Source organism: Schistocerca americana, chromosome 4, assembly GCF_021461395.2.
Source record: "Schistocerca americana isolate TAMUIC-IGC-003095 chromosome 4, iqSchAmer2.1, whole genome shotgun sequence".
Taxonomy (NCBI): domain Eukaryota; kingdom Metazoa; phylum Arthropoda; class Insecta; order Orthoptera; family Acrididae; genus Schistocerca; species Schistocerca americana.
Window position 1 is genome coordinate 308,500,873 of NC_060122.1, and position 11,601 is coordinate 308,512,473.

The 11,601-nt window shown below is 44.1% G+C and overlaps 1 pseudogene; it reads left to right on the forward strand.

Moving 5' to 3' along the window:
- The first annotated feature begins 1,343 nt into the window (after nt 1-1,343).
- LOC124614321 lies at nt 1,344-1,461 on the forward strand (annotated as a pseudogene).
- Nucleotides 1,462-11,601: the final 10,140 nt, after the last annotated feature.

Sequence of the window (11,601 nt, forward strand, 5' to 3'; positions counted from 1 at the left end):
TAACAACTACACCTGACATTAGATACGTAAATCTATGGTAGGGGGCACAAGGCAGTCCTTCGAACGAACTGAAAGAGGAACTTCCTGCGGGCCACATTGGTACACATGCGTGTTCCAAAACGCTGCGCATAAAAACGCAATTTTTCGGGGGCTCATACTTCGGCTTCTGTTGGTAACAGTTAGGGTGAAGTATTCTGGATAGCCCTTTGGCTAAGGACCATTCTTACATCCAACAAAAGGACCGTCTTACTGTAACTATCGTGCAGTACATGGTCATAGTTTGAATAAAACACATTTTTTTCCACTTGAGGCAAATTGAGCAAATCGGTTGTTTCTTTTTGCATTAGATGTGGTCTACGGTGTGTTTTAAATGGGTTATGGAGGCACCCCTTCGTTTGTTGACGGTTCCTGAGAAAACCCGAAAAAAGCTATTTTCACCTTTTTTTCACCGTCAGCAGCAGATATCTAAAAAACTAAACGCATCAAATTGTTAAAATTTTAATGTTATATTCTTTAGGCACTTATCTAGAAGTGACATGCACCGGTTTCCAAAAATCGCTATCCGTTGTCGAGAAACACCTCAAAAACATGGGTTTTGGATACCAAAACCGAGCCGCGGATTCCAAGTCGGCTACGCACAGCAAATGGCTTTAATGTTTACGATATATTCCTAAGATCCCTATCTCTAAGGACCTTGAAATTTTTCTTGATATCTTTATCCGTTTCCGAGGTACACATGTTCAAAGTTAACCTACTCGTACACATAAAACATGCGAGCAAAATTCGGTGTGATGTGAAACATAGTTTATAAAGTGACGTAGCATGGGGAAATGTGCTGCAAAGTGTCTCCATTTTTATGTTCGTGCCGTACAAATTGCTTTAGACTTGCTTGCGCGGAAATTGTTGTAGCCTGAATACTTCGTGACTGCTTTTGGCGATCACTCGCCTTGACAGTTTGCCTGTTTAAGCGTGCCTCAAGAAATGACTCAAAGAGTCATCCTGTACCTATCGTTGCCTCCTATTCCTACACTACGAACGGGCTCAGTCATTTTACTTTGACACTTCTAATCGGGTGCTACCGTGATCTCTCTCCTCGTGATCTCTTCCTGGGGTACATCTGAATTTCTGTTGCCGGACAACCATGATTCAGATAGTTAAATTGTGCGTGGTGCAACTTAGCTTCCCTTAATATTTCTAACTTTGTAATTATGTTCCTAAGAATTAGAACAAATTTCATTATTTCCGTCTATGATCACAAAATTTTTAAGTCTTCAGACTACCGGTTTCGGTCAGCAATGACTATCTTCACATCTATTTTAAAAACCTGTCCTAATATAATGGAAGTCAAGGGCCTTGCTGCAGTGGATACACCGGTTCCCGTCAGATCACCGAAGTCAAGCGCTGTCGGGCGTGGCCGGCACTTGGATGGGTGACCATCCGGGTCCCCACGCGCTGTTGGCATTTTTCGGCATGCCCTCAGCCTCGTGATGCCAATTGAGGAGCTACTCGGCCGAATAGTAGCGGCTTCGGTCAAAGAAAACCATAATGACGACCTGGAGAGCGGTGTGCTGACCCTCATCTGATGATGACACGGCGGTCGGATGGTCCCGATGGGCCACTTGTGGCCTGAAGACGGAATGCTTAATATAATGGAGGCATGAAGGCATCGTCAGAAGCTGATTTTGTGTTTACCTTTTGACGATGCCACTGTGGCCCCATTATATTAGGACATGCTTTTAAAACAGATCTGAAGATGGTTATTACTGACCGAAACCGACAGTCAGAGAACCTAAGAAGTTTGTGATCATAGACGGAAATAAAGAAACTTATTCTACACTTTCTGGATCACTGTTCCATTCACGATCTTGTCACAGCTTGCTATTCTTAAAAACTGTTCCTTTAAATTTTGTGGTTCTCGAAACGATTTTGCAATGCTGTCCCGGCTTGTACTTCGTTTGAATGGGTTATCTGATCAGGGTAACTTGTAAGAGAAATTTGTGAATTTATTCAGGTCTCTTCTAATGCGTTGACGCTAGCTGCCTCCTGCTTGGCACAGTAGCTCCGGAAGCAACAGGCCCTAACTGTTTATACGGCAAAGTGAGTCCGCGTGTAACGGGTGTTAGCATATAATTCGGTTGTTGAAGAAGTGGATTTTTATTAATTCATCAATTTTGATGCTGCTGGAACTCCTGTTCGCTCGTTATTTAGTTGTTAGTTTTAGTGTTATACTATTTAAGTCCGTGTCCTATAGTTCAAGTGCCATTGTACCTACAACTTCATTTGGGTTTAAACTCAAATTTAAGTATCTTTTTGAATATATTGTCAAATCTTATGCATTCAGTTCTTTTTTAAGTGTTTGTGCGTTCGTTTAATCTCGGAAACACTGCTACCAAATTTTGGTGGGTGTCCATTGGTATCATCTGATTTGTTGGTGCGCGTTTTGCTTGCCGTTCCGAACACACCATTAGAAACTGCTGTGGATTGACTGCAGTCACTTTAAATTTGATTGTCTTTAGAGAAAAGAGGTTTCAGGGTTGATGGTAGTATCTAAAATAAAACTGATTAGTTATTATCACACTCACTATAAAGTTATTTTACGTCTATATATATGGTGGTCCATTGATAGTGACAGGGCGAAATATCTCACGAAATAAGCGTCAAACGAAAAAATTACAAAGAACGAAACTCAGCTAGCTTGAAGGGGGAAAACAGATGGTGCTATGGTTGGCCCACTAGATGGCGCTGCCATAAGTCAAACGGATATCAAGTGCGTTTTTTTTAAATAGGAATCCCCATTTTTATTACATATTCGTGTAGTACGTAAAGAAATATGGATGTTTTAGTTGGACCACTTTTTTCGCTTTGTGATAGATGGCGCTGTAATAGTCACAAACGTGTAAGTACGTGGTATCACACAACATTCCGCCAGTGCGGACGGTATTTGCTTCGTGATACATTACCCGTGTTAAAATGGACTGTTTACCAATTGCAGGAAAGGTCGATATCGTGTTGATGTATGGCTATTGTGGTCAAAATGCCCAACGGGCGTGTGCTATGTATGCTGCTCGTTATCCTGGACGACATCATCCAAGTGTCCGGACCGTTCGCCGGATAGTTACGTTAATAAGGAAACAGTAAGGGTTCAGCCATATGTGAAACGTCAACCAAGACCTGCAACAAATGATGATGCCCAGGTAGGTGTTTTAGCTGCTGTCGCGGCTAATCCGCAAATCAGTAGCAAACAAATTGCACGAGAATCGGGAATCTCAAAAACGTCGGTGTTGAGAATGCTACATCAACATCGATTGCACCCGTACCATATTTCTATGCACCAGGAATTGTATGGCCACGACTTTGAACGTCGTGTACAGTTCTGCCACTGGGCACAAGATAAATTACGGGACGATGACAGATTTTTTGCACGCGTTCTATTTAGCGACGAAGCTTCATTCACCAACAGCGGTAACGTAAACCGGCATAATATGCACTATTGAGCAACGGAAAATCCACGATGGCTGCGACAAGTGGAACATCAATGACATTGGCGGGTTAATGTATTGTGCGGCATTATGGGAGGAAGAATAATTGGCCCCCATTTTATCGACGGCAATCTAAATGGTGCAATGTATGCTGATTTCCTACGTAATGTTCTACCTATGTTACTAGAAGATGTTTCACTGCATGACAGAATGGCGATGTACTTCCAACATGATGGATGTCTGGCACATAGCTGGCGTGCGGTTGAAGCGGTATTGAATAGCATATTTCATGACAGGTGGATTGGTCGTCGAAGCACGTGCGAACATGACGGAAGGCGAACTACTCACTGTTGAGAGGAATGTCGTTACTCGTATTGCCAAATGCATTGAGGTTGACGGATATCATTTTGAGCATTTATTGCATTAATGTGGTATTACATCGCCATCTATCACAAAGCGAAAAATGTGGTCCAATTAAAACATCCATGTTTCTTTACGTACTACAAGAATATGTAATAAAAATGGGGGTTCCTATTTTTAAAAAACGCAGTTGATATCCGTTTGACCTATGGCAGCGCCCTCTAGCGGGCCAACCATAGAGCCATCTGGTTTCCCCTTTCAAGCTAGACAAGTTTCGTCCTTTGTAGTTTTTTCGTTTGACGCTTATTTCGTGAGATATTTGGCCCGGTCACGATGAATGGATCACCCTGTATATATTGGCGAGGAACTTGGTCATTGTAAGAATGTGCGTTTAAAATTTGCCTTGAATGTTGTTCAAACCTCGTTTGCCCAGTCCTTCCAGCCCCAAGGCAATCAAGCGGCTGGTCTCGTTTGAATGGGGTAACCAGCGATCAAAGATGTAGGTCTCAAGCACGTAGTAACAATTCTTTTTGCCTCATCGAGGACAACATCTACCTTGCTTTCAATGAGCTATTTGCGATGTATACTCTTCCGACGTACGCCAAAGCAGAAGTGTGCTCCTCATGATGTGTCCACTAGTTTTCTCAGCAGACAATTTTTTGAGCCAAATTTCACTTTAAATTCTTTGCAGTGTTGTTTGAAAGATTCAGTAAACTATGAGCCAATCTGATTCACAGATATCTAGTACGGGATTCATGCTCCAGGCTCTCGTCCTCCTACCTGACGTAAAGCTTTCTCCTGGCCTCCTCATTGCGGAGATGGAAACTGCGGATTTGGAACTTTGGTGATACATGTTCGTGACTACTCCTCCTACAAGTAAATGGGAGAAATGGAGGAGGCTCACCTGTTGATCCTGGCGATGAGGCCGGGAAGGCCGCGCAGGCGGTGCGCGGAGGCGTCGAGCGCGTGGCAGTAGGCGGCCCACATGCAGTCGAGGGCGCGCCCGTTCCCGGTGCGGTAGGCGTCCAGCAGCGTGGAGACGGCGCGCGCCCCGCTGGCCGCCATATCCAGCAGCTCCCGCACCACCGTCCGGTTGGCGTCCGCCTCCAGCGCAGAGGCGGAGGCGGCGGCGCGAGCCGGGCCCTGGCGCACCAGCTCCGGCGGCTCGAACAGCGTCTGCACCGCCCACACCTGCCGACAACACTCGCCTTACCACCCTCCTTTCCTTGTGCGTTTCAGATATCGTGATGTTTCTCAGGCAACCAGCAGTGCATCAAAACTAGACATGATTGTCTCAATGGGAATTCCGCGATCGTTCATTAAATAAAATATGGCGTTTCAGTCTTCGTCGCTATTCTTTATTTTCAATTACCGGTTTCGGGCTAGCTGCCCATCTTCAGATCATATGTTGTAGTTACAGAGTAACTTGTCCGTACAAAACACGGTTCACTGTCATAACTTCAACTTGTCCAAATTTCGTGGTTTGTGATTATAAACACAGTTCTTAAGGTACCCCCACAGAAAAAAGTCACATACTGACAAGTCAGGAGACCTGGAAGGCCAAGGAACATTGCCAAAACGTGAGATAATCCGCCCAGGAAACGTGTGTCTAAGAACTGTCACTGAAGTGTTTGCGGTGTGCGCTGTTGCCCCATCCTGCTGGAACCAAACGCGTTTTAAAGGGATTCACCGTCTTCTTAGTTCTGGTTGCAAGAATGCAAGAATGTTTCAAGCATACGAATGTAACGAACCGAATTAACAGTAACTGTAGGCCCATAAAAAAAAGTGCAATAATGCCTAAAAAATGGCTCTGAGCACTATGGGACTTAACTTCTGAGGTCATCAGTCACCTAAAACTTAGAACTACTTAAACCTAACTAACCTAAGACATCACACATATCCATGCCTGAGGCAGGATTCGAACCTGCGACCATAGCGGTCGCCAATAATGCCAACAGCACACCAGACTGTTACTTTTTCTGAGTGTAGAGGACGCTGGTGGATAAGGTGAGGATGCTCTAGAGCCCAGTAACGTAGGTTTTGCTTATTCACAGTCCCATTTAAATGAAAATGAGCTTCATCACTCAGAAATAAAATTTCATTTTCATTCGGTTCCAAAATCACTTGCATTCTGTAAGTGAAGTCTTCTCGTACAGCAAAGTCAGTTTCCTTAAGTTGTAGGACAATGAGCATTTTGTAGGGACAGAATTTTAATTCTTTATGCAAAATTCGTCTAACCGATTCACAATTGATTCGTAACTCACTAGCATGACGTCTAGCTGACCTTCCTGGGCTTCTGATTGTCGCTTACCTTACCCTTTCAACATTTTCTGGTGTCGTTACTTTGCGTCTTGAGCCAGGATGCTTCTTATCCAGTATGTTTCCAGTTGATCTGAAGTTTTCCACCCATATGAGGATTGTGTTACGGCTCGGAACAGTTCCATGTCGACTGGCATTAAACCGCACACGAAACAATCGCTGCATAGCAATAATAGACTCACCACTTTTCACGAAACTGTCATAGACAAACACTCGACGTTGCAAGTCCCAATGCTCCATAGCGACTGAGTAAATGAAATGGCGTCTTGTGTGGATCAGAACTATCCCCACCACTGCCACCTCCCACCACCGCGCCCTCAGTACTACGCAGTTCAAAACCGTCCGTCTCCAGTGTGTCACCCCGTGTATTGTTGATGGCACTCTCTGCTACGAATGTACAAAAGTTTACGACTGCACGAATTATTTTCCACATCCGACCTGTTTTTATTTTCGTTGACTTGCTGTATTACACCACCAGCTTAGCCAAAGCACTTACAAATTGTAAAACTCACGTTTGTGTGAATGTTACCTAACAGTTTTGTGAATTTTAGCAACATAAAAGAAACAGTTACATCGCTGTATTCGTCAGGTCTTCTGTTCACGAAACTAATGTGTTTTTAAGGGTAAAGTTTGGGTCGAATTGTCAACTTAATTAGTTTTTTGTTTCATTAACCACAAGAGCACGTTTAAGTTAATAATTTCAACGAAATAGTCAATTAAGCTGGTGGCATTGACAACAAAAAAAGGTCGAATGTCGGGAATAGTTCGTGTAGTCGGAAACTTTTTTACAGTGGTAGAAGGAAATTCTGACTGGTGAGGGATGAGTGTGGGGTTGGAGGTTTGTAGCCTCCAGCGGAAACGTGTCATAGTACAAAATTTAAATACACTGAATTTCCAAAAAACGTATACTGTTCATTTTTTTCTGCATGAGCTACAGTTTGCGAGTAGCGTGCGAGAAAATATAAAAATCTTGCACATGGTTTCCAAAGGGCACATGTAGAATTGAGGCTTGCAGAAAACATCCTTATAGTTTTCTCTTTATTTCAACTGTCTCCTCTGTTTCTTTGTCCATAAAATGTCCTTCCGCAATTTTCCTTTGTTTTCTTTTACATAATGCCTCACTTCAAGTGCAATACTGTCTGCTTCTAAGAATCTATTCATTGTTATGTCTAGCCATGTTTGGTGTAGGTTCTTGGTAGGCTCCTAGAACTACATTTTTTACCTCTCTCTTGGTTGCTCTAATCTTTTTAAGTACGATGTTTGGAACTTGTTTACACTCGTTAATAAATTTGACTATTTCAGAAGTGGTATGTTAAAATTGGAGCGATGCGCTGTTTCGCGATTACGTAGAATTTCCGTTTCGGCACCCGAGTGCATTTTTCAGGTTCCGCAGCGTTAATCTCGTGTTTATCTTTCGACGTGGCTATTCCCAGTTGGCGGTGCGACGCCTGGTTCAGTTGATCGCAGATTAGGCTTGATGCATAGCTCGCCGATCACCGCCGATACCAGGCCACTGTTCGTTTCCCCTTTTCCCCTGCCGGTTTTTAATCCCTCGTGGCCGCAGCGCTGTTTAGCCAAATTCACAAATGAGTAGCCTATATTCCTGTGCGGAAATGCATTAACGCTCGTAATTTATAGCCTCATAAATTCGCCGTCCCGCAAACGCTGTAATCGAGAAATCTGATATTATCGAATGGCAGCGATATACATCACAACACTCGTCGATAGTTTGTTTTTAGCAAAACAGCCTCAAAAACAGAAACCAGCACATTAAAAGGATGAGTTGGAATGAAAGGATCCCGGTCAAGTTTTTTGTGCTAACATTAGCTCCAACATTGGGCTCAGCATGCTTCACTCAGGAAGCTGTTAACAAAGACCAACCACAATAGAGAAATCCAATAAAGGCTTGATAGGAATCGAAAATACGGTGGTGGAAAACTGCTCAAAATCTCAGAGACACCCTTGTCTTTAGCAACGTTAGTGCAAAGCAAGAACATCACGAAATCTACATCTACATTTATACTCCGCAAGCCACCCAACGGTGTGTGGCGGAGGGCACTTTACGTGCCACTGTCATTACCTCCCTTTTCTGTTCCAGTCGTGTATGGTTCGCGGGAAGAACGACTGCCGTAAAGCCTCCGTGCGCGCTCGAATCTCTCTAATTTTACATTCGTGATCTCTTCGGGAGGTATAAGTAGGGGGAAGCAATATATTCGATACCTCATCCAGAAACGCACCCTCTCGAAACCTGGACAGCAAGCTACGCCGCGATGCAGAGCGCCTCTCTTGCAGAGTCTGCCACTTGAGTTTGTTAAACATCTCCGTAACGCTATTACGCCTACCAAACAACCCCGCGACGAAACGCGCCGCCCTTCTTTGGACCCTCTCTATCTCCTCCGGCAACCCGATCTGGTACGGATCCCACACTGATGAGCAATACTCAAGTATAGGTCGAACGAGTGTTTTGTAAGCCACCTCCTTTGTTGATGGACTACATTTTCTAAGGACTCTCCCAATGAATCTCAACCTGGCACCCGCCTTACCAACAATTAATTTCATATGATCATTCCACTTCAAATCGTTCCGCAAGCATACTCCCAGATATTTTACAGAAGTACCTGCTACCAGTGTTTGTTCCGCTATCATATAATCATACAATAAAGAATCCTTCTTTCCATGTATTCGCAATGCATTACATTTGTCTATGTTAAGGGTCAGTTGCCACTCCCTGCACCAAGTGTCTATCCGCTACAGATCTTCCTGCATTTCGCTACAATTTTCTAATGCTACAACTTCTCTGTATACTACAGCATCATCCGCGAAAAGCCGCATGGAACTTCCGACACTATCTACTAGGTCATTTACATATATTGTGAAAAGCAGTGGTCCCATAACACTCCCCTGTGGCACGCTAGAGGTTACTTTAACGTCTGTAGACGTCTCTCTATTGAGAACAACATGCTGTGTTCTGTTTGCTAAAAACTCTTCAATCCAGCCACACAGCTGGTCTGATATTCCGTAGACTCTTACTTTATCGGGCGACAGTGCGGAACTGTATCGAACGCCTTCCGGAAGTCAAGGAAAATAGCATCTACCTGGAAGCCTGTATCTAATATCTTCTGGGTCTCATGAACAAATAAAGCGAGTTGGGTCTCACACCATCGCTGATTCCAGAATCCATGTTGATTCCTATAGAGTAGATTCTGGGTTTCCAGAAACGACATGACACGTGAGCAAAAAACATGTGCTAAAATTCTAAAATAGATCGACGTCAGAGATATAGGTCTATAGTTTTGCGCATCTGCTCGACGACCCCTCTTGAAGACTGGGACTACCTGTGCTCTTTTCCAACCATTTGGAACCTTCCGTTCCTCTAGAGACTTGCGGTACACGGCTGTTGGAAGGGGGGCAAGTTCTTTCGCGTACTCTATGTACAATCGAATTGGTATCCCGTCAGGTCCAGTGGACCCCTCTGTTGAGTGATTCCAGTTGCATTTCTGTTCCTTGGACACTCATTTCTATGTCAGCCATTTTTTTCGTTTGTGCGAGGATTTAGAGAAGGAACTACAGTGGGGTCTTCCTCTGTGAAACAGCTTTGGAAAAAGGTGTTTAGTATTTCAGCTTTGCGCGTGTCATCCTCTGTTTCAATGCCATCATCATCCCGGAGTGTCTGGATATGCTGTTTCGAGCCACTTACTGATTTAACGTAAGACCAGAACTTCCTAGGATTTCAAGTCGGTACATCGAATTTTACTTTCGAATTCACTGAACGCTTCACGCATAGCCCTCCTTACGCTAACTTTGACATCGTTTAGTTTCTGGTTGTCTGGGAGGTTTTGGTTGCGTTTAAACTTGCAGTGATATTTTTCAACAACACTCATCAGCCTTCACAATGAGGAACGTTAACGCTACCGTTCTGAGTGAGACATTCTGTTGTTGTTCTTGCAGTTGTTGGAGTTGGAGTTCCATATAACTCTCCACTCTAGTCTACCCATTGCCTTTTCACCTTCAAATAACCACCACAACCCACATCCTTTTCAACCTGCTTACTGTGTTAAGTCCATGGTCTCTCTCATACGCCATCCCCGCCCTCCCCCCTCCCACACCCCCACACACATACGGTTTGTTCATGCCTCGCCGACCGGAGTGGCCGAGCGGTTCTAGGCACTTCAGTCTGGAACCGCGCTACCGCTACGGTCGCAGATTCGAATCCCGCCTCGGGCATGGATGTGTGTGATGTCCTTAGGTTAGTTAGGTTTAAGTAGTTCTAAGTTCTAGGGGACTGATGACCTCCGATGTTAAGTCCCGTAGTGCTCAGAGCCATTGGAACCGTTGTTCATGCCTCTGGATAAGTCCTGTCAAACGATCGTTTCTTTTTGTCAGGCTGTGCCATAAATTTTTTCTTTCTAATCCGATTCAGCACCTCCTTATTAGTTACTCAATCTACCTATCTAATTTTAAATTTTTCTGTAGCACCACAATCCAAAATCTTCTGTTGTATGCTTGTCTGTACTGCTTATTGTCCACGTTTCACTTCCGTGCAAGACTATACTCAAGATAAATGCCTTCGTAGAAGACTTCCTAATACTTAAATTTCTACTAGACGTTAAAAACTCCCTCTTTTTCAGAAATGCTTTTTGCTATAGTCTGTCTACATTTTATATCCTCTCTGTTTCTGCCATCTTCACTTATTTTGCTGCCCGGAAAGCGAAATTCGTCTACTTCTTTCAGTGTCTCATTTCCTAATCTAATTCCCTCAGAATGCATCTATCTACCTATCTCTCTATCTATATCCGAATCCCGTTCGTGCACCGGGCCTGGATGCTGACGAGCCCTCTCTATTTGGCTCGGTCCTCCCACTACTTTTCTTCCTCCACTTGCTGCCAGGTCCCACCTCTCCTTTCCACAGAGATTCTCACTCCCGTTTTCCGCGGTGGTCTAGCGGTTCTAGGCGCTCAGTCCGGAACCGCGCGACTGCTACGGTCGCAAGTTCGGATCCTGCCTCGGGCATGGATGTGTGTGATGTCCTTAGGTTAGTTAGGTTTAAGTAGTTCTAAGTTCTAGGGGACTGATGACCAAAGATGTTAAGTCCCATGGTGCTCAGAGCCATTTGAACCATTTTGAACTCCCGTTTTCCACCGTGTGCTCGGGTGCCCTCTGGGTCTTTTGCCACCCATCTTTAGTTCTTCCATAATTTTGCCGGTACCACCTTAATCTCTTTTTTTCAATTTACTCTCTCATACTTTCTTCCTTAAGGTCCTTTCTAATATCTACATTCCTTACTCTGTCCATTCTTATTTTTCCCTTAACTGCTCTGAGAAATTTCATTTCCCCTGCCCGCAGTCTGCTCCAGTGCCTATCTGTCATTGTCCATGTTTCTCCTCCATAAGGTGACAATAGGGAAGTAATAACTTTCATACATCAGGAGTTTTGCTTTTTCTGA